We start from the raw sequence: 23,333 nt of genomic DNA on the forward strand, positions 1-23,333 counted from the left end.
TTGCTGGTGGGGATCTTAAATAGTACAGCGACCTCTGGAAAATAGTTTGTCGCTTTCTTAAAGAGTTAAACTAAACATACACTCGGAATGTAACAGCATTCGCACTCTGGGGCTTTTATGCTAGAGAGATGAAAACTTACACCCGCACAGAAGTCTGTACGTGAATTTTCACAGCAGCACGATTTGTAATAGCCCCAAACGGGAAACAACCAAAATGTCCCTCAATAGGTGAATAGTTGAACAAACTCGGGTACATCCATACTGTAGAGTACTCAGCAATAAAAAGAAGCAAACTATTGATGCTTGCAGCAATTGGGAGAGATTTTCAAAGGTCATGATGCTGAGTGAAGAAAAGCCAGACTCAAGAAGTCATAGACCATGTGAGTTCACTTATGCACCATTCTTAAAATGACAAGATCACGGATGTGGAAATCAGATGGGTTTTTGCCAGCGGTTAGGGAGGGGGAAAGGAAGGGATGTGTAGCACAAGGGAGATCTTTGAGGGAATAGAATCGTTTCTGCATCTATAGAATCAAACGAATAGATTCTGCATCTTGATCATGAATCTACACATTATTTTTTTTATTTTTTTAATGTTTATTTATTTTTTAATTTTTTTTTCAACGTGTATTTACTTTTGGGACAGAGAGAGACAGAGCATGAACGGGGGAGGGGCAGAGTGAGAGGGAGACACAGAATCGGAAACAGGCTCCAGGCTCTGAGCCATCAGCCCAGAGCCTGACGCGGGGCTGGAACTCACGGACCGCGAGATCGTAACCTGGCTGAAGTCGGACGCTTAACTGACTGCGCCACCCAGGCGCCCCATAATGTTTATTTATTTTTGAGAGAGAGAGACAGACAGAGAGAGAGAGAGAGAGAGAGAGAGGGAGGGAGCATGGGTGGGGGAGGGGCAGAGAGCTAGAGAGACAGAGAATCTAAAGCAGGCTCCAGGCTCTGAGCTGTTAGCACAGAGCCCGAAACGGGGCTCAGCTCACAAACCGGCGAGATTGTGACCTGAGCCGAAGTCGGACGCTTAACCAACTGAGCCACCCAGGCGCCCCTACGCATTATTAAACAACACAAAATTATACTCACACATTACACCATGTCAGATCTCTGGTTTTGACACTATTCTATGGTTATGTAAAACGTTACTGTTGAAGGAAACCGGGTAAAGAATACATAGGATCTCTTTGCGCAGTAGTTGCCTCTTATCCACAGGGATATGTTCTAAGACCTCTGGGCGGACGCCTGAAACTGTCAACAGTACCAAATCCTATATATACTATGATTTTTCCTTCACATACAGACCTGTGATAAAGTGTAATTTCTAAATCAGGCATTGTAAAAGATTAACAATAACTAATAACAAAATGGCATAGTTATACTGTAATAAAAGTTACGTGACTATGGTCTCTCTCAAAGTATCTTACTGTAGTGTACTCCCCCCGTCTTCTTATGATGATGTCAGATGATAAAATGTCTATGCGATGAGATGAAGTGAGGTGAACAGTGTACTCATGTGATGTAGCATTAGACCGACCCTGACTTTTGGGGGGGGGGGTTTGGCATCCATGGGTGGGCTATGCTACCACCACTATTGACTGTTTTGTTTTTGTTTTTGTTTTGTTCCGTTGTGTTGTTTGTTTGTTTTAGAGAGCGCAAGCAGGGGAGGGGCAAAGGGAGAGAAAGAATCTTAAGCAGGGGGCTCCATCCCACAACCCTGGGAACACGATCTGAGCCGAAATCAAGAGTCTGAGGTTCAACCGACTGAGCCACCCAGGCACCCTTTACTGTTGACCTTCTGCTGATGTGTTAGAAGGAGGATGATCTCTGCATCCGAATGGCATTTGACCGCAGGTAACTGAAACCGTGGAAAGTGAAACTACAGATAAGGGGGGACTACTATATAATCTTTGCAATTTCCTGTGAATGCATAATTATTTCAAAAAAGAGAAAGAGATTTCAGGGGCGCTTGGGTGGCTCAGTCGGTTAAGCATCTGACTTCGGCTCAGGTCAGGATCTCACGGTTCGTGGGTTTGAGCCCCGCGTTGGGCTCTGTGCTGACAGCTCAGAGCCTGGAGCCTGCTTCAGATTCTGTGTGTGTGTGTGTGTGTGTGTGTGCGCGCGCGCGTGTGTGTCTGCCCCTCCCCCATTTGCGCGCGCTCTCTCTCAAAAATAAATAAACATTAATAAAATAGCAATATTTTACATAAAGGCAGTATCCAAAGGGACCAGGATTCTAGTGAGGTAAGGCCAGTCATGCAATTGTAAGGACTTCATTTAAATTTTTGACATTCCGTTCCCCGATAGATTTTTTTGCATTAACTTTGATCTTTTTTAAATGTTGCATTAAAGTATCTCTTACCTCGACTACTGAGTTTTTTTGCTATCCCCTTAAATTTTGCGCCCAAGACCAGTGCGTCCTTTGCCTCATCCCAGTCCCAGCTCTGTGGCTCACCATGTGTTGCCAGACCGTTTGTCAGAGGGTTTTGCCGCTAATGACTGCTATGTAAAACCCGAGCATTATTTTGCAGTGTTTTTAAATTCGACTGCAAAAATACTGCATGCTCATAAAAAATAAGAGTGTAAAGTAAAATGTAAAAGTCTCTCATATCTTTCTCCTCTCAGTCCTGTCTCCAGAAGTAGGCATTGTTAATAAATTATGTATCCTCCCAGATAGCTTTGATATAAATGCATGCAAAGCATACGTGCTATCCATGAACTTTAAGAAACAAATGGGATAGTATTCTACCACTCTTCTGAATTTGCTTTTCTTTTCAATTAATGATATAACAGACACATTTCTGTATCCTCCTATTCTAGCACATTCTATCTGAGATGCATGGAAATCCGTGGCATTGCTAGGTCAGAATTTGGTTAATCAATTACTTATTGATAGACATTCAGGTTGTATCTGGCAGTATTGTTTCAAACAGTGCTACGACAACAAAAATCCCTAAATATATTTTTGCCTGTTTTTTTTTTTAAGTTTATTTATTTACTTTCAGAGAGAGAGAGAGAGAGAGAGCGAGCTGGGGAGGGGCAGAGAGAAGGGGGACAGAGGATCCAAAGCAGGCTCTGTGCTGACTGCAGAGAGCTTGATGTAGGGCTCGAACTCCCGAACCATGAAATCATGACCTGAGCCAAAATCTAGAGTCAGACACTTAACCGACTGAGCCACCCAGGCACTCCAATGTTTGCTTGTTTGTTCTTATTTAAGTTTTATTATTAATATTGCCAAATTGCCCTTGCAAGTATATCGTGTATTTTTCGTCCTTCGCGGATATTTTGGGAGCATCTGTTTCCCTTCTCTGTTACCAACACTGTATGCCATCAATTTAAAAACATTTTTTTGCTAATCTGATAGGTAAGAAATGTAACATCATTGCTTTATTCTGATACTCCTTTTATTATCTTTTTATAGGTTTATTGGCCATTTACTTCTTTCCTGTGAATTTTATGTTCTTATCCTTTGCCCATCTTTCTATTGGATCATTAATTTTCTCCATATGGATTAGTATGAACTCTTTGCATATTAAAGAGGTTAGTCATTCATGTGTCATGTAGGATTCTTTCTGTTTTTTGTTTGTTTCTTTATTTTATCTCTGGAAGGTTTTTTGTTGTTGATTTGTTTTTGTGGGCTTTTTCTTGCTGCGTGGAAATTTCAGGATTAAAAAAGTATTCAAATAATTAATTTTATTTAATCGTTTCTTAATGTGTCACGCCTAGCATGGCCTTCCCCATCCAAACTTATTTTTTTTAACTTACTCATGTTTTCTTCTAGGGTTTTTGTTGTGGCATTTCGTTGAGAGTTTAAACGAATTTCCTTGTGAAAGAGATGATGTAGAGATCCAGATGACTTTTGTCAAAAGGCTTTCCACTTTTTGCAACATACTTTATTGGATAGGCCATCTTTCACCACTATTTTTGAGAGGCTAACTTTACCATGTAATAATGTTTATACATACTTCCAATCGTTTCTGAATGTCCAATTATTTCTGAATTTCCGATTCTGTTTACTTAATAGAATCTTTTCCATATCAGTTGCATATCATGGAAACTGATATGTTTCCACATCAGTTCATAGCATGTTAATTACTGCAATTTAATGAAGCATGTAAATATTTGATGGAGCTATTTCTTTTCTTTATTTCTTTTGATTTGCAGATTTTTTTTCTGGCTTTTCTCTTGTTTGTTTTTCTAGATGAACATCAGAATAATTACATTATGTTTTTAAAAACTCTTGCGTTTTGACTGGCATCACACTAAGTTTATAAATCCACTTCAGGATCTTACCTTTTAATATCTTTTTACTAATCTTCATATCTTTTTAATTCCTAGGCAAAAAGAACACATGTCCATCAATGTATTAAAGTCTTCTTGGGCACCTGGGTGGCTCAGCTGGTTGAGCGTATACCGTCAGCTCAGGTCATGATCAGGTCATGATCTAGATCTAGGATCTAATTACAGCTTGTATTCTCAAAAATAAATAAATAATGGGGCGCCTGGGTAGCTCGGTTGGTTAGGATTCCAACTTCACCTCAGGTCATGGTCTCACAGTTAGTGGGTTCAAGCCCCTCATCGAATTCTGTGCTGACAGCTCAGAGACTGGAGCCTGATTCAGATTCTGTCTCCCTCTCTCTCTGCACCTCCCCTGCTTGTGCTCTGTTCTGTCTCTCAAAAATAAATAAACTTGATAGATAGATAGATAGATAGATAGATAATTAGGGGTGCCCGAGTGGCTCAGTAGGTTAAGCATCTGACTTTGGCTCAGGTTATGATCTTACTGTTTGTGAGTTTGAGCCCCATGTCGGGCTCTTTGCTGACAGCTCAGAGGGGGAAGCTGTTTCAGATCTTGTGTCTCCCTCTCTCTCTGCCCCTTCCCCACTCAAGCTTTGTCTCTCTCTCTGTCTCTCAAAAATGAATACAAACATTTAAAAAATTAAAAATAAATAAATATTTTAAAAAATAAAGTCTTCTTGAACAAAATAATATCGAAGGGGCACCTAGGTGGCTCAGTAGGTGAAGCATCAGACTCTTGACTTCAGCTCAGGTCATGATGTCATCATTTGTGAGTTCGAGCCCCACTCAGCAGAGTGACAGCATGGAGTCAGCTTGGGATTCTCTCTCCCTCTCCCTCTCTCTCTCTCTCTCTCTCTCTCTGCCCCTCCCCTGCTCATGCTCACACTCTCTGTCTCTCTGTCTCTCTCTCAAAGTAAACAAACTTAAAAAAATATTTTTCGGGGGTCCTGGTTGGCTCAGTTGGCTGGGCACCCGACTTTAGCTCATGTCATGATCTCACAGTTTGTGAGTTCAAGCCCTGCGTCGGGCTCTGTGCTGACAGCTGAGGGCCTGGAGCCTGCTTCGGATTCTGTGTCACCCTCTTTCTCTGCTCTTCCCATGCTTGTGCTCTGTCTCTCTCTCTCTGTCTCAAAAATGAATAAACATTTTTTAAAAATCTCAAAAAAATATTTTTTAATATACATACATTTTTAAAAATAATGAAAATAGTGCATTATGTTGCATCTCTTTGATTAAGAGCTTGGGGAGGGAGATACTTTCTATAATTCTATAATTACTGCTTACATTTGTTTTAACAGGAACCTAATTCATTCAATAAACAATTATGAAGCACCTACTGCATGTACCACACACCGTGTTACATAATGAAAAGATAATGAGGCAGAGACACGGTCCCTGCTCTGACGACTTATCAGGTGGTCATTTCTAATACTGTTAATTATATGAGTAATTGCAGATTAATGCAGTGGTTGCTATAACAAGGGCAGTACAATGTGCTATAGAATATAGGATTGCAGAGTTTGAAGAGAAGCTTACTTTCTGTGGGAGTTTTTGGGGAGTTCCAAGACATGACATGTCAACTAGATACTGAGGAAGAGTGAGCATTGGCCAACACCGTATTGTCCATTCGTGTATCTACTAGAGTCTTGGTGTTACTCAAAAAGACTGTTTTAGTTAAAAATAACAAAACAAAACAAATGAGTAGAACTCATTAAAATCCAGTTCATTAAAAATTGGATCTTATATAGGAGCAGAATTTCATAAACATGAGTGAATTCTTTAGATCGTAGAGATGTGAATTTTTAACCATTCTATGTGATGCAAATACTTTCCCCACCAGCTTTAATATTTTTTCATGGTAAGAAATCCAAAAATCGAAGACAGTTAAATCGGTCATTTCCTGTCTCATTTTTCCTATTGTTTCAGTCTTTCAAAAGCTACCATTTCTGCAGAGATCTTGTAAATGGGGTCCCATTGTGGCCACCACATTTTAATAATCACATGGAATTGCTGAATAGCATCCAAAAATGATGAGAAATGAAAAGTAGTTTTCTGTTTTTTCCCAAGTAAAAATTTAAATAGACCAAAAAGAGAACTTGTGCATTGTCTCCAAGAATAATACAGAGGATGTGAGCAATGATTTTCCATGTCCAATAATTTTGATTGAGAGAAAATGAGTTTACAGTGAAGTAGATACATTTTGGATGAACACAAGGCAAAATTTACCTACTACAACAATGGAACAAAATCCCAAACAAGACGAGGACCTCCATTCTCATAGGTTTTCCCAAGAAAATGGAAATCATTTATACCAATGATTTACAAACAGGAGTTCTTATTTGGAGAATCCTGGGGAAAGTAAGGGAAAGGTGGGGGTTTAGCAGAAGGCCAAGGGCATGTGCCTATCAGTTTGTACATAAAGATCTGGAAAAACTGGTTTATCTAGTTGATAGATGGGATGTTGACAGGTGGGGTACTGACTCAGCTGACAACTCAAAGTCTCTTCTCAGTATTGGCTGATATTAGTAGTTAAAGATCAAGTCACATTCTTAAAAAATAGTAATTTTGGTCACAGCTTTGTGATTTTGTGATCTGTATTAATTCATGTTTGGCTTTGGACAAATAGGCTCACAGTCCCTTCAAATCCAACATAGTCATGAAATTACATAAAAGCAAAGAATCACAAGCATTGAGAATATAATTTTTTTTTAATGAAGGACCAAAAAGTATGTTTTTCTGTGGTTTAGAAATGCTATGCTGGTGGGAAAGTTAGATAAAAATAGTTTAGCACATTCCCAAACTCTCAAATTAACCAAAGTTCTTTTCGTAGGGCAGGCATATTCAGCATATAAATCAATGGCCAAAATCTGGTCTTTAGTGATTTTGAAAACAGACATAAAAATGCATATTTTACATTTTGAAAAGTCTTTAATTGACTCGTAGAGTCATGGCAAAAGGAGATTAGAAAGTTCTTCAGCTGCATAAGATTTTCAATGAGTTCCCTAAGGATGTGGGTGGATATCTTTGATTTTAAGATTGAGTTGATTAGTAGGAAGGAAATGTGGTGTCAGGCATTAGAACCTCATTTTTATTATCTAGCATTTATGCAATTCATTTCCTCTCTGAATTAAAAAAAAGAAAACAAAACAAAAAACTTTATAAGATGTGGTTAACGAGAGCAGTGTTACATTTCAAGGGCTGGAGCAGCTGCTGGCCAAGCCAGGCGTCACAAGGCTACATTGTGTTGCCAGGGTCACCAGTAACTCCAGTCTATCACATTTACTCAGACTGGGAGAGAATGACTCACACTAACAAACTACCAATTCTCTGAGGTCAAGGATGGGGGAGGGAGCACACACATCTGCCTTTCCTTTTTCACCAAATTCTATGAAATCACTGTAGAGGCGCTTTTAAGAAGAATAAATCTATAACCATGTGGGGGAAATAACAGGAAGCTTCATTAATGAGCCAGACATTTGGAATTATTTCTAAAAGGAAAAAAGCAAAAGGAGTTATATTTTTAAACAAATTTTTTAAGAGTTTATTTATTTATTTTTGAGAGAGAGAGAGAGAGACAGTGCAAGTGGGGAAGGGGTGGGGGGGAGGAGGGGAGAGAGAGAGAACCCCAAGCATGCTCTGTACCACCAGCACAGAGCCCGATGGGAGGCTCGAACCCACGAACCGCGAGATCATGCCCTAAGCCAAAGTCAGACGCTTAACCACTGAGCCACCCAGGTGCCCCAAAAGGGGTTACATTTAACAGAGAAAAAAAAAAAAAAATCCCGCAGAACATCACAGTTCAAAACACATGCAAAATAGGAACTGCAGCATTAAGAGGACTGGTTTTGGGGAGTTTTATGCTCAGACCTAATGCAATTCACTAATTCATTCTTCTATTCACCAATTACAAGCTAAACATCTGTCATGTGCCACGCACTATTCTAGGCATTTAGGCCCATCAGTAAAAGAAAACAAGATGCCTGCCCTCTTGGAGCGTAGGTCCTAGTGAGATGACACAGACAATAAAAGATAAACCTAACAAACGTCTCAGCATGCCGGGAAAGGATGAGCGCCATGGAAACAAAAAGTAGATGGGGGCAAAGATACTGAATAAGGTGGTCACGGTAGGCCTCTTTGAGAAGGAGCAGAGAGTTAGCTAAGCAGCTACCTAGGGGAAGGGCATTCAAAGCAAAGGGAACAGTGAGTGTGAAGGACCCAGGATGGGAGTGGTGCGCCTGTCAAGGTCTAAGGACTTCAAGGAAGCCTAATGGCTAGGGAGAGTAAGCGAGGAGGAGAGTAGAAGATGGAGTTGAGAGGTCACAGGCAGCTGGGTTGTGCAGCCTTTGTACGGACCTTGGGTTTTAATCTCAATGAAATGGGAGCAGTGGCAGGGAGAACAGTGTAGGGGAGAGAGGGAATTCTGAATACACTTTTTTTTTTAAGTTTATTCATTTTGAGAGAGAGAGCGAGAGCGAGAGCGCTCAAGCACTGGAGTATGGAAGAGAAGTCTGGGCTGGAGCGATCTATGTGGGGGTTGTTGGCATGTGTACAATGTTTAAAGCCAAGAGACTGAAAAAGATCACTACATGGGACAGTATAGATATGGAAGAGAAAAATGACATTAATTGATGGAGGGAGAAAAAACCTGATGATCTTCTCAACAGATGCCAAAAAGATTTCATAAACTTTAAACCCTCGTTCCTGATTAAGAAAACAATGGTAACAACAAAAATGTCAGCGGGCTAAAAATATAAAGAAACTTTATTTAAGGGGAAAAAGAAGAGCTCAGTATATATGGTGATGAATGAATGGTATAGTATTCTCTAGATGGAGGCCCCTATATATATATATATATATACATATATATGTATATATATATTATATACGTATATACGTGTATATATACGTATATATATACGTATATATATATGTGTATATATATATATACGTATATATGGCTGCTCTTTTTTTTCTCTGCTTGATATTTCTCAAGTTACATACAAAGCAAGACAGCCCATTGTAACAAGTAAAATAGTACCGTGATATATAAAGAATAAGTGAATCACCGTTTCATCCCCATCTCAATCCCCTTTGAGGTAACAAATGTTAACAACCTGGCATTTATCCCTTTACATCTTTTTCATGGCTCATTCAGTATTACAAGCGTTTGTGCAGCCCACAGTTTTAAAGGTTTGCCTGCGAGCGCTTTGTTTTGACAAAACAGAACGGTACCACACACATTGCAAGCTTTTTAAAATTTAACATTTATGGACACCCTGCAAATATGTAGATATAGATCCAACTTTAGTTTTTTCCCTTAATATATGTCGTATACACACACATGCACACTATATATATGTGCGTATATATAACGTATATTAATGTTATTAATATATTAATAATGTATATTAACGTACATTAATATAAATATGTCAACGTATATTAATGTTTGTGTATATATATCTAGATCTAGATATAATGCTAGTTATATCTAACCTGCTTGGGATTCTCTCTCCCCTCTCTGTCTGCCCCCGTCCCAGCCCTCGTGCGTGTGCCTATGCAAGCGTGTGTGCATGCACGCTCACTCTCTCTCTCTCTCTCAAAAATAAAAAAACAAACTTAAAAAAAATTTAGATCAGCTTTTTTTTCTTTTATCCTTCTTACATCTACCCAAATGTCATTCCCCTACCCTCAACCTGGCATAACCCCTGTTAACAACCCTATATAGAACATTCCACGTTTTTCCCCTAGGCTCACAAAATCATCAACAGAGAAGTTTGTGTACAAATATACACATTTTACACACACATACACATTTATACATATATACTAGTCGTCACAGGAGCCATACTGCACACAATCCTCAGCCTTTCTCAACATCTTTTAGAAATCCTTCTAATTCATAGGGAGTAGTTCTAACGCCTTCTTAGTAACTACATAGTATTTTGTGATGCAGATACACAGTTTATTCAACCATTTCCTTATGGGTGCATATTCACTTTGTTTTTAGGTTTTTGCCACTATAATTCTGCAGTGCACAACTTTACATATACCCTTCTGTACTGGTTCTTTTATTTCTACTGGCTACATTCACAGGAGTGCAATCCTTGGATCAAAAGGTATGTGGATTCTTTATTTTTATAGATGCCGCGAGACAGTCTTTTTTCTCAAAAGGCAATAACAATTCGCATTTTCACAAGCAATGCATGAGATTGCAGTAGATAATATCACTCTTTTTAACTTTTTGCCAGTCTGGTGGGTGTAGAGTGATGTCTCATTATTATTTTAATTTTCAGTTCCCGACTGCTGGTGAGTTTGGCTGTCTTTTCATATGTTTATTAGCCATTTGGATTTGCTATTCTGTAAATTGCCTGTTTATACATTTTGCCCTTTTTAAAAATTGGAAGGGTTTATCTTTCTCTTATCACTTTGTAAGAATTTGTTGCATTTAACAAATATTAACCCTTTATCTGTTACCTGCATTGCACATATTGTTCTAAATACATATTTTGACTCTTAACTTTGTTTATGGTATCTTTCACCATATAAGAGTGTTTTTAACTTCTATATAATTAAATGTTTCTCTTTCATACTTTCCATGTTTCTGAGTTTAGTTACAAGGTGTTCTCTGTCCCCTAGATTTGCATTCAGTCACCTAAATGTTCTTGTAAGATTTATTGTTTACACTTAAGTTGTTAATCCACTTGAAATTTATTTTTGGACTTGTGAAATTGGGACACAAGTTCATTTTGTTCTAGATGAACAGCCAGTTACGCCAGCACTGTTTATTAAATAAACCATTCTTTCCCATAGAATTGAAATACTACCTTTGTCACATATTAAATTAAGATATATATTGAGATCTATTTTTGGATCCGCTCTTGTGTTCCACTGATTTGTCTACTCTTATGCCAATACCGGGCTGGTTGTATTACAGTGATTTTTATTATAGCAGCTTTCAGTTGAAGACAATTCTCTCATTATTTATCTTCTTCATAGTTGTCTTTGCTATTCAGGCCTTTATATTTCCCTATGGATTTTGATATAATCTTATCCAACTCCCTCCACCCCTCAAAAAGATATTGAGATAATAAATGGAATTGTGTTATGTCTATTGAGGGGGAGAATTGATATATTTATTTTTTTTAATTTTTTAAATGTTTTTATTTATTTTTGAGAGAGAGAGAGAGAGAGAGAGCAAGCAGGGGAGGAGCAGAGAGAGAGGGAGACACAAAATCCGAAGCAGGCTCCAGGCTCCGAGCTGTCAGCACAGAACCTGACGCGGGGCTCGAACCTACAAACCGCAAGATCATGACCTGAGTGGAAGTTGGATGCTTAACTGACTGAGCCGCCCAGGAGCCCCGAGAATTGATATTTTTAAAATCTGTAACAGTTAAAGTATTTCTTTAAAAAAAAACAACGGGGCGCCTGGGTGGCTCAGTCAGATAAGCGTCTGACTTCGGCTCAGGTCATGATCCCACAGTTTGTGGGTTTGGGCCCCGCATCAGGCTCTGTGCTGACAGCTCAGACCTGGAGCCTGCTTTGGATTCTGTGTCTCCCTCTCTCTCTCTCTCTGCCCCTACCCCACTCATCTTCTGTCTCTCTCTCTTTCTCTCAAAATACATAAATAATGATAAAGAAAGAAAGTATTACCACATTTTAAAAATTAAAAATTTCTCAATAGAATTAGATGTCTAGTCACTGTTTAAATTTCTCCAATTATCTCATGATTTTTCAGTTTGCTTGTTAGACTCAGGAGCAAAATAAAAAAGCCATAAATTGCAGTTGGGGGATGATTGGTTTTTAATTTTTTTTAAAATCTGTGGACTCTCCCCCTGCCATATTTGTTCTTGCAACTTATTGAAGAAAATAGATTGTTTAGCAGCATTTTCCTAGGCTGAATTTTGATAATTGCACCTCCTTGGTGTCATTTAATGTATTCCTCTGTCTCCTGTAGTTTCTGTATATTGGTGGTTAGATTTTAGAAGTCTGATCAGACTCAGGTTCAATTTTCTGGCAAATCCTCTGCAGAGAGGGTGGCACAGGATGTCTGATTGCCTCTCTTTGCTGCTCAGCACTTTTCTATCCATTGAGTTGTTAGGGGTCCCATAAGGGGATATTTTAATTCCATCATTCCTTCTTTATCATCAACTGGAGCAGCTTTGGAAGTTTCTTCTACAAAGATGCAGTGTCCTTTACAACCACCTGGGTACCTGGAGTACAGGTTATGCAGGAAAACAAGATAAAGGATTGATTCCAGAAGAGCTGGTTTCCTGGAATCCTCCAAGGGTGACCCCTGAGTTTTGTTCAGTGTGTTTGTTTTGTTAACAACTAATGGGCCTAAAATATTGATGTGTTTCAATTATAGTTATTAATTTTGTTTCAGCAGCCTCTGGGAGCCTCTTCAGGTTGCCTGGCGAGTTCTTTGCACACAGCCCTGGGAATCTTTGCGGTCATATCAGAGGAAAAGAAGCTCAGGTGCTCAGAGCAGGGGGTCTAGACCTGTCCTGGCTGTAGTCCCAGGGACACTGCTGCCTTCTAGAGAAAATGGAATGAGACCACCATCCGGGCATTTGACGTTACCGGGCTTAGTCACTGTTTCTGGACTTTTTCAGTGGACAGAGTAGAAAATGGTGTTTATTTATCAGATTACAGGTATCATGAATTTATATTAATAGCTTTTGTTTTTTGAGAGAGAGAGGGAGCAAGTGGGCAAAGGCAGAGAAAGAGAGAGAGAGAGAGAGAGAGAGAGAGAGAGAGAGAGAGAGAGAAAGAGAATCCCACGAAGGGCAGAAAGAGAGGGAGGGAGGGGACACCTGGGAGGTTCAGTCAGTTAAGCGTCCAACTTGGGCTCAGGTCATGATCTCATAAGTTGTGGTTCAAGCCCTGTGTCAGGCTCTGTGCTGACAGCTAGCCTGAAACCTACTTTGGATTATGTCTCCTTCTCTGCCCCTGCCCAACTTGCTCTCTGTGTCTCTCTCTTTCTATCTCAAAAATAAATAAACATGAAAAAATATTTGGGGGGGGGTGCCTGGGTGGCTCAGTTGGTTAAGAGTAGGCCTTCGGCTCAGGTCATGATCTCAGGGTTTGTGAGTTCGAGCCCTGCATCAGGTTCTGTGCTAACAACTCAGAGCCTGGAGCCTGCTTTGGATTCTGTGCCTCCCTCTCTCTCTCTGCCCCTCCCCCCCTCGTGCTCTATCTCTGTCTCTCAAAAATAAATAAACGTTAAAAAAGTTAAAAAAACATTTTTTTTTAAAGAGAGAGAGAGAGAGAGAGAGAGAGAGAGAGAGAGAGAGAGAGAGAAGCAGGGCTCACCCAAAGTGGGGCTCGAACTCACAAACCCTGAGATCATGACCTGAGCCGAAGTCAGATGCTTAACCGACTGAGCCACCCAGCCACCCTATTAACAGTTTCAATTCAAATTAAAGACTACAAGATTTTTACTTAACTATTGATCTCCTTTTTTCCATACTGAAAAAATTTGGTTGTTAACAATCCCAGAAGATTGTTTATTTGAGGCCACTCTGCATACACTACAGCCTCAAAATAACCATCTCCATGCTACCTCTGAATTTTTTTTAATGTTTATTTATTTTTGAGGGACAGAGAGAGACAGAGCACAAGTCGGGGAGGGGCAGAGAGAGAAAGGGAGACACAGAATCTGAAGCAGGCTCCAGGCTCTGAACTGTCTGCACAGAGCCCGACCTGGGACTCGAACCCACGAACTGTGAGATCATGACCTGAGCCGAAGTCGGACGCTCAACTGACTGAGCCACCCAGGCGCCCCCACACTACCTCTAAAACACAAGATTTCTGAAAGCAGCCAAAGATAGTTTTTGCAATTCTTTTCTTGCCCTTAGGGCATATCTCACTAGGGACAGGCTATCAAATTACTGTGCTTTAAAAATCACTTTATGTAGGTTCTCTCTGTATAGTTGTGCCACCAACCTGGTTCCAGGTGGGTTGGGTTCATTTGGTTACTTTCAGTTTTCAGAGGTTGCTTGTTAAAAATTTAAATTGGATGTGTAACTATGTAAAAGATACATGGTTTTAAAGTCACATCTAAAAGCAAGACATATTCAGAAAAGTCCAGCTTCTGTGTCTGCTTATTCACTCTTTCCCCTAAGAGGAAGTCATTTAAAACTGCTATGACGGCTAATTAACTTTCCAATTTTAAATGTAAGTAGATTTATGCACCTGAGTACATATACTAGTATGTGTATATGTGTGTTGTGTATCTCCCCTTTCTTCAGTGGTAGAGAATTGTATATACTGCTCTCTACCTTGTTTCATTTAACAAACTGTCTAGGGAGAGATCACGCTTTCTCCCTGATGTTGAGAATTTTAATATTTTCATCCAGTGGAGTTCCTATTCTTTCTAGCTTATCGGTCTTGAATTGGCCAGCATGCCCTCGATTAGGTTTTCAAATGTACCCTTCAGTCATATCATACATCCTCCCTTTCTAATCCATCGACAGCATCCAGCAGGTAAGATGTGTTATTTTATGATATTACCTTGTCCCATCCAAGGGCAAAGTATATGTAAGTGTAAGGGTATCAGTTATATCTCATATTAATATAGAAATTTAGTTTTGGGAATGCAAGCTGGTGCAGCCACTCTGGAAAACAGTGTGGAGGCTCCTCAATAAAACTAAAAATAGAACCATCCTATGACCCAGCAATTGCACTACTAGGCATTTATCCAAGGGATGCAGATGTGCTGTTTCGAAGGGACACATGCACCCCCATGTTTATAGCAGCACTATCAACAATAGCCAAAGTATGGAAAGAGCCCAATTCATCGATGGATGAATGGATAAAGAAGATGTGGTATATATATACAATGGAGTATTACTCGGCAATCATAAAGAATGAAATCTTGCCATTTGCAATACGTGGATGGAACTGGAGGGTATTATGCTAAGTGAAATTAGTCAGAGAAAGACAAAAATCATATGACTTCACTCATATGAGGACTTGAAGAGACAAAACAGATGAACATAAGGGAAGGGAAACAAAAATAATATAAAAACAGGGAGGGGGACAAAACAGAAGAGACTCATAAATATGGAGAACAAACTGAGGGTTGCTGGAGGGGTTGTGGGAGGGGAGATGGGCTAAATGGGTAATGGGCACTAAGGAATCTACTCCTGAAATCATTGTTGCACTATATGCTAACTAATTTGGATGTAAATTTTAAAAAATAAAAAATATAATTAAAAATATATATATATATAAATTTAATTCAATCCCAATTCAAATCTTAACTTGACTTTTTTTTTTCACTTTACATTTTTATTTTGGGGGGGGCGAGTGAGCACAAGAGGGGGAGAGGCAGAGATAGAGGGCAAGAGAGAATCCCAAGCAGGCCTCATGCCCAGTGCAGAGCCCGATTCAGGGCTTGATCTCATGAGTAGTGAGATCATGACCTGAGATGAAATCAAGAGTTGGATGCTCAACTGACTGAGCCACCCAGGTGCCCTCCAACAGGACTTTTTAAGGGAACTTAGTAAGCTAGTTATACAATTCATAGGAAAGACAAAGGGACCCAAATGGCCAAGAATTTTTTGAAAAGAAGAAAAATGAGAGAAGACTTTCCCTGCCAGATATTGGAGCATATGCTGAGAGGCTACAGTGCGGACATAGTCTACTAACATCTGCTCCTGGCCATAATGAAACAACCAGCATCCAGATTTAACTTCCTCCCAACACAATGAAATTACTAGACAAAACATACAAAAGAACGGTTTCAGCCATTGGTCAACAGGCAGCACAGAGAAGGAAAACAAACAAGGTGAACCCTAAGATTGCCCAAGCCTACTGCCCACAGAGAATTTCTCAGCTGCAGTTCAGGGAGGAGCGTCCAACCAGAGTGACCTCTGACCTGAGCACAGAGTCAGTGTCTGAAGAGGTCAAGGCAGCTAGAATGTGTGGGGGCACACCAGAGAGGAAAGAGTCACATGGAGAGAACTCTGAAGACCTACAGAGGGTTCCCTTTGAGTGTTTCAGCCTGGCACTCATCAGTACGTGTGTATCTTACTGAAATCCAGCTGCTGTGACAAAATACCATAGGCTGGGTGGCTTAAACAATGAACATTTATTCTGCATAGTTCTGAAGGCTGGAAGTCCAAGATCAGAGTACCTGGTCAAGTTCTTGGTGAGGGGGCCCTCTTCTTGGTCATACCCTTAGGTGGTCTTGCTTGGTGCTGCTTGTAGATAGGAAAACATCCTGTGTTTCCTCCTCTTTTTAGAAGGGTGTCAATCCCATCATGTGAGTCTCACCCTCATGACCTCATCTAGCCCTAATTACCTCCTAAAGACCTCACCTTCAAATGCCATCTTGTTGGGGTTAGGGTTTCAATGTATGGATTTGGCGGATTCAAACATTCAGGCCACAGCAATGTATATGAGAAGACCACATGTAAGTGAGAGACCACCAGAAAGGATCACGCAGAGCAATCCCACAACTAGCTTTATCAGGGTAAAGACCCTTCAGGACCTAACTATCAAAGCATAATAAAAGCAAGCTTTGAAAGGATCAGATTCCTTCGCAATATCTTAACTGTGTCCTAAGACAAAGCCCGAAAATATTTAAAGGGACAAAAAATACCCCGTGTTGAACAAGACAAAATTCATAGTATTTGCATCTAATGAAAGTTTACCAGACGTGCAAAGAAGCAGAATGATATAACTCATGATGATGAGAAAAAGAATCAATAAAACAGACCCAGAAATAATACACATGATAAAACTAGTAGGCAATGGCATTAAAAGAATAATCCTGTTTAAGAAGGTGGAGAAAGGCATGAATGTGTTAAGAAGGAGCACAGAAGATATAGGAAAGACCCACATGAAATTTCTAGTGACTGAGGTTTTGAAGACTGAGCCATTCAGTGAATTGGCCTTTGGTGAATTTTGGCTTTTAGAAAATTGGCTTTTGGAGAACTGACCACTAACTGTAGCTCAGACCTGTGACTGACAGCAGGCTAATCTCTTCACTCTTGGAATGGAAGTCGCACAGCTGGGTAACTGTAGGCATTCCTCCTCTTGGTGGAGAAATGGGGGCAAGAGCAGTGTGGGTGTTCTTCTTGGCCATTTACAGGAGGAGTAGAGGAAGGGAACAGACTCCATTGGTGGGCAGGCAGATCCAAGAGAACAAGAACCAAAATTCTGGGTCACACAAGACTCATTAACCCCACCCAACTGAGAAACATGAACTCATGGGGATAAGGCTCTCGTTGAGTGGGTGGAAATGGTGAAATCTTCCTCCTTGGTACTTCTCTATGAGGAAGATTGCCTAAAAAGTGTGTAAAGCTGGGAGCGGAAGAGAAACTGTCCCCATCACTAAGTTCTAAGCACCACCAGCTTGTGGTGATGTGGCTGCTGTTCTCGTTTCTCAGTCTGGTGGGCCTGATTCCTTATTGTCTTCTCCTTCCTGTTTTCTTTCTAGGCTTCCATTCATCTTACTTGCCTCTCAAATAATCCCGTACCTGTATGGGGCTGGTAACAAGGTGCTACCCTGAGCTTTCTGCTGCTGTGTTTATAAAGTTGACATGAGAGGGGGAGACTCTGGTACAAAATACTAGAGCCTAGAGCACGGTCTCCCTTAGACTCAGGGAACCAGGGCTCAAGCCCTGAATGGCCCAGATCTTATGATCGTTCTTATGACCCCGAGTCCTGGGCCACTCAGGGATCCACCGGGGGTCTTTTCGAGCCAGTATTCACCCACTTGGTCAGTTGTCTAGAGGGCCAAGGGAATGTGGCCATTTGGAGTCCCTATCCCTGGGAACCTGGACAGGAGGCATAACAGTGGGGCTGGGATGTCCATGAAGGGAAGGGAGAGAAGGTGTGCATACCACAGGCCAGGAACATTCATTTGTATCCTTGATCCAGATCCCTTAAATGTTGGCAGTAGGCCTGTTTGCCAGTCTGAGGTGGTCTGAGTTCTTGCTGGTGGAACTCAATATTATTTTTTACCAGCTTGAACACTTTCTCTGGGGTCTGGATGTTGTATCAAAACTCATGGCTTTACCTATCCCTCTGTGTCATATATTTTCATCTCTCATTCACTCAACCCCTTTGTCTGGGTTTTTATCCCCACCATTTTTCAGAAACAGCTCATATAAAGGTCATCAATGGGATCCATCGTTCCAAAGCCAGTGGTCAGATATCTGTGCCATCTTATTTCAATGTTCATTTTCTACTGTCACTGTAACACATTATTACACACTTAGCAGCTTAAAGCCACAGACTTTATCTTATAGTTCTATGTGACAGAAGTTTGACAGGGGACTCACCAGGCTAGAATAAAGGTGTCAGCAGGACTGCATTCCTTCCTGGAGGCCCTAGGGAAGAATCTGTTCCTTTGTTTATTCAGAATATTTGCAGAGTTCAGTTTCTTGTGGTCATAGAACTGTTTGGTTTGCAGGCTATCAGCTAAGGGTTGTTCTCAGTTTGTGGAGGTCACATTCATTCCTTCGCTCATTGCCCCCTTCCTCCATCTCCAAAGCCAGCAACAGAGGGTTGGCTCCCTCCCATGCTTTGAATCTCATCACATTCTTTCATCACATCAATCTGACTGACTGTTCTGCCTTCCTCTTCCATTTTTAAAGCCTTTTTGATTACCTTGGGATTGCCAGCATAATCCAGGATAATCTCCCTATCTTAAAGTCTGTGAGCTTAATTTCATCTGCAAAGTATCTTTTGCCACATGATGTAATAGATATAGGCGAAACATCCAGAGAATTAAAATCATAGAGCCAAAGTCCTGCCTACCTTACTGGGCTTCCTAGGAACATGGAATGTTTTCTTCTCGAGATGTTTACTATTCTTATTTTAAGGGGCCTGTTTTTGATGGCTGGTTCTCCTCCGTTGCCTTCTCTGGCAGATGAAAGGACACCAGGAAGATTCCAGGGCCTGGTTCTTACTCACGGAGGAATGATCTCACCTAGTTCCATGTTTTCAAATAACATCTCTATGCTGATGACGCCTAGGCTTATATCCCCAGCCTTAAGGTTTAGTTGTAGGCTTAGCTGCCTCCTTGATATTTCCACTTGGAAGTCTGATAAGCATCTCAAACTCAGCACAACCAAAATAGAACACTTTAAAAGTTTGTTAATGTTTATTTACTTATTTTTGAGAGGGAGAAAGAGTGTGAGTGGGGCAAGGCAAAGAGAGAAGGGGACAGAGAATCCCAAGCAGGCTCCATGCTGTCAGCGCAGAGCCCAGCATGGGGCTTGAACCCATGAACAATGAGATCATGACTTGAGCCGAAATCAAGAGCCAGACGCTCAACTGACTGAGCCACCCAGGTGCCCCTCAAAATAGAGCTCTTAATTCATTCCCTCCGACTCCCCATCACAATCCTACCCACCTTAATAAATAGTTCCAGCATAAACCCAGTTGATCAGATGTCCCATATTCTTCTTTCTTTCTCCTTTCTCAACCTTCTGTTGAGACAACCCATTAGCATGTCCTGTTGGCTCTGCCTCAAGAAGAGAACCCAAATCCAACTATATCTTGCCTGCTTTTGCCATCATCTGGGTCTAGTCACCATCACTTGTCACCTGGGCTACTTCAGCAGCTTCGGTACAAGTCTCCCTGCTCCCATTTTTGCCTTTTTCCCCATAGTTGATTCTCCAATGGTAAATGGTAGCTAAAGTGACTTATTAAAAAGTAGAACAGAAATAGGCTGGAATACATCCAAACTCCTCACCATGACCCATGGGCCCTACACAATCTGGCCCCTGCTTATCTCAGTGAGCTCATCTCAGCCCAGTCTCTCTTGGTCACCACCTCCATCCACACTGGTCTTTTCCTATTGTTAACACACTCATAATAATTTCCTTCCTTACACTTCTTTGTCTGGAATATTCTTCTCAAGTTCCTAAAAAGGCTGAGTCCCTCTTGCTTTGGCAAGTGCAACTTCTAAGAGGAGTCTTTCCTAGCTACCTTCTCAATATACTCCCTTGTAGCATTTTCAGTCATTCTCTATCGTACTATCCTGTATTATTTTCCTCAAAATACTCATCAATGTCTGAAATTATCCTATCAATTTATTGCTTATTGTTTATTGTTCTCCACTGGAATATAAGTGTCTCAAAGGCAGGAATCTTTTCTATTTTGTTTATCACCATAGCCTTAGCATCTAGAACAGTTCTTGACATATAGTTGTCACTGAGGAAATGTATGTTGAATGAATGAATGAATGAATGAATGAATGAATATATGAAACTTTCAAACTTTCTGACAAGTCATCTAGAATGTGTTTGGAGGTTGTTTATATTGAAAATAAGGAAACCAACTCTAATATCTTAAATTGGGTTTCCTGGGAAGCAGATACTGACATTGAGATGAGCACGTAGGAAATGTATAAGAGAGTGCTCCAGGGATCAAAACAAATGGAAGGGAAGGGAAGAGAGTAGGATTGGACAGAGAGAAAAGTGTGGCTGTGAGAGTCCCCCAAAAGGCTGACGTCAATCCCAGTGGGAACTCCAAAGCTAGGATAGCTCTTCCAATTGGGTCCAGTTTACAGAGATTTACATTCCCATAATAGCAGGTCATTAGACATAGGCTACCCTGGTGAGGAGGGGTGCAGACACCAGCACTGCCATAGGTCTCAATGCTGCAATGAATCCTCATTGCCTCCTTCCTCTACTGCCCATCTACTTTACCCTCACTCTCAGGCAGCATCTTGGGTGCTCCTGATGGCTTACCTGGTAATAAAACCCAGGTCTTCAAATCTTAAGGGTCTGAGTCCCTGGTCATTATGCCATTCTCAGGCTATAGCTACTACATTTGTATATTTATTATCAAATTTAGAAAACAGAGTATCTAGATGCACTCAAATGAATCACCTGAGTGGAAAACATATTCTTTTTTATGTAGCAGCAGCCTTATCTCCTTCTGGTGACCAAAGCCAATTACTTCTGCCAGGATGGTGATTCCTCTTCCTGCCTTCTGGTCCCTTGGCATGAAGAGCTTAGAGAGCCCAGTTGACGGTCATGGTAGGAGTATTCCCTTTTAGGAACCAGGACCCTTAATTATTCAGAATCCAGACTTTCAGGAATGGAAAGTACAAATTCTCAAAATGAATCATTAGAAGTGAAGGAAAGTGGGGATACTCTTTCTCCCAACTTCTGATTTCCAGATCTATGTATTCTACCTATTGGGGAAACAGCACCATATAAAAGTCATTTATTTAGTGGGGTTTTTGTTTGTTTGTTAGAGAGAGAGAGACAGAGACAGAACACAGAAAGACAGAGAGAGAGAGAGAGAGAGAGAGAGAGAGAGAGAGAGAGAGAATTCCAAGCAGGCTCCACACTCAGCACTGAGCCAAAATTAAGAGTAGGATGTCCACGGGCGCCTGGGTGGCTCAGTTAAGCGTCTGACTTCGGCCCAGGTCATGTTCTCATGGGTTCTTGAGTTCAAGCCCTGCATCAGGCTCTGTGCTGACAGCTCAGAGCCTGGAGCCTGCTTCTGATTCTATGTCTCCCTCTCTCTCTGCCCCTCCCCTACTCTCGTTCTCTCTCTCTGTCAAAAATAAATAAAATTAAATTAAATAAATAAAAAAAAGAGTAGGATGCCCAACTGACTGAGCTACCCAGATGCCCCCAAAGTCATTTATTTAGGATGTGCATCGCATTATGGTGGATGGCATGCCATCTTCATAAGATGTTGTCTCTGAGCCAGTTATCCCATCATACTCATCACTTCTGGGTATTGCACCATGTGATAGGAACAGTGTACCTCCTGGTTATGTGTCTGTTCCAGCATTTCCTTTAATGTTAAGTAGGTCCCTTTGTCTGACACAATAGTATGTGGAATATCATAATGGGGGATTAAATATTCCATATGCTCATGGATAATGGTACTGGCTGAGGATCTGTGGATAGAGAAAGCAAACCCATACCTATTCTCGTCAAAATGTGTTTATTCTTCGCAAAATGAATGGCTACCCCTGCCAGGGTATCCAAAGTAGTTAACCTGTTATCAAGTGGTTTCTCGGTCTCTTGGAGAAGTTGTATCATGCTGGGCATTCAGTGCTGGTTTCTGTTATGAAAAGGTTGGACATTCAGTCGTTGCAACAGTTAGATCAGCCTTGTTACGTGGGACCCAGGCTGTTGCATCCACATATAGCCTCCATCCCTGCTACCATGACAGTTTCATTCATTTGCCCATCAAGCAAGCAGTGGAGTGGCTGATGACAGAGGGCCTGTCTATCACCGGATGATATGTGGTTTATTAGTGCCTCTTCTATGATGGATGTTCTCTGATATGCATTAGCATATGAAATAAAGATCTTCGCACTCTGTGCCCACTTCAACTGCATGGCTTTACCCTAATCCTCACTGTCTACCATTGTCCCCCCAGTCTTCCAAGCTCTCTGCTTCCAGACCCCTGACCAGATGGTCAAGCTATCCAGCATTGCCCACGAATCCCTGTGTTCTCATTTCTTCGCAGGCAAAGTGGCTGACTGAGTGCGACGACATCTCCTTACCGCTAATCTTTCAGGACCATGCTGAGTGAGGCGGCAGTGCAGCCTCTGTTCATTTCCAGCTTTCACCAACAAACCCAATCGAGCCATTTATGAATCCGTCTCAGGCTTTTCCCTCTTGCATCACCTGATCATTGAGAGGGGAGATGAGCGGCGGTGTCCCGGTAAATATGTGACAACCAGCTTACTGAAAAAAAGGAAAAAAATATGTGATTTGCCGCATTGGCTCACTTTCGTGGGAGAAATACTTCTACTGTGGTCGGTTTCCAGCTATCCACGGGATGTCAGCGGGATGGCAACATTCCTGAAAATTTAACAATGAGCTCGCGCGAGCTGGTGCGAACTGGCTCCAGCATACCATTACAGCTGAGGGAGGGGTGGTGTAGACCGGGGGCAGATGATTGAACTACATGCCCGCTTCCCGCTCTGGCAGTTTTGTGCTTTCTGGTTTTATTGACGTCCAGTCCTAAAGGTTCCTCTTCCACGTGGGCCCATCCCACTCTATGGTTTGGAGAAAGTCATAGAACCTAGC

General features: G+C 41.2%; 2 long non-coding RNA genes across 2 annotated transcripts in view; one reads left to right on the forward strand and one right to left on the reverse strand.

Moving 5' to 3' along the window:
* Positions 1-23,333, reverse strand: part of LOC106975122 (uncharacterized) — a 54,869-nt gene that overhangs the window by 23,504 nt on the left and 8,032 nt on the right. Inside the window, exon 2 of the long non-coding RNA XR_008296385.1 lies at positions 22,805-22,988. This is a non-coding gene — a long non-coding RNA (uncharacterized LOC106975122). The remainder of the gene's footprint in view (positions 1-22,804; positions 22,989-23,333) is intronic.
* Positions 1,666-22,902, forward strand: LOC128314580 (uncharacterized). Its single transcript, XR_008296386.1, has 3 exons — positions 1,666-1,860; positions 10,316-10,424; positions 22,768-22,902. It is a non-coding gene; the product is annotated as an uncharacterized LOC128314580 (long non-coding RNA).

Source organism: Acinonyx jubatus, chromosome B1 (assembly GCF_027475565.1).
Source record: "Acinonyx jubatus isolate Ajub_Pintada_27869175 chromosome B1, VMU_Ajub_asm_v1.0, whole genome shotgun sequence".
NCBI lineage: Eukaryota > Metazoa > Chordata > Mammalia > Carnivora > Felidae > Acinonyx > Acinonyx jubatus.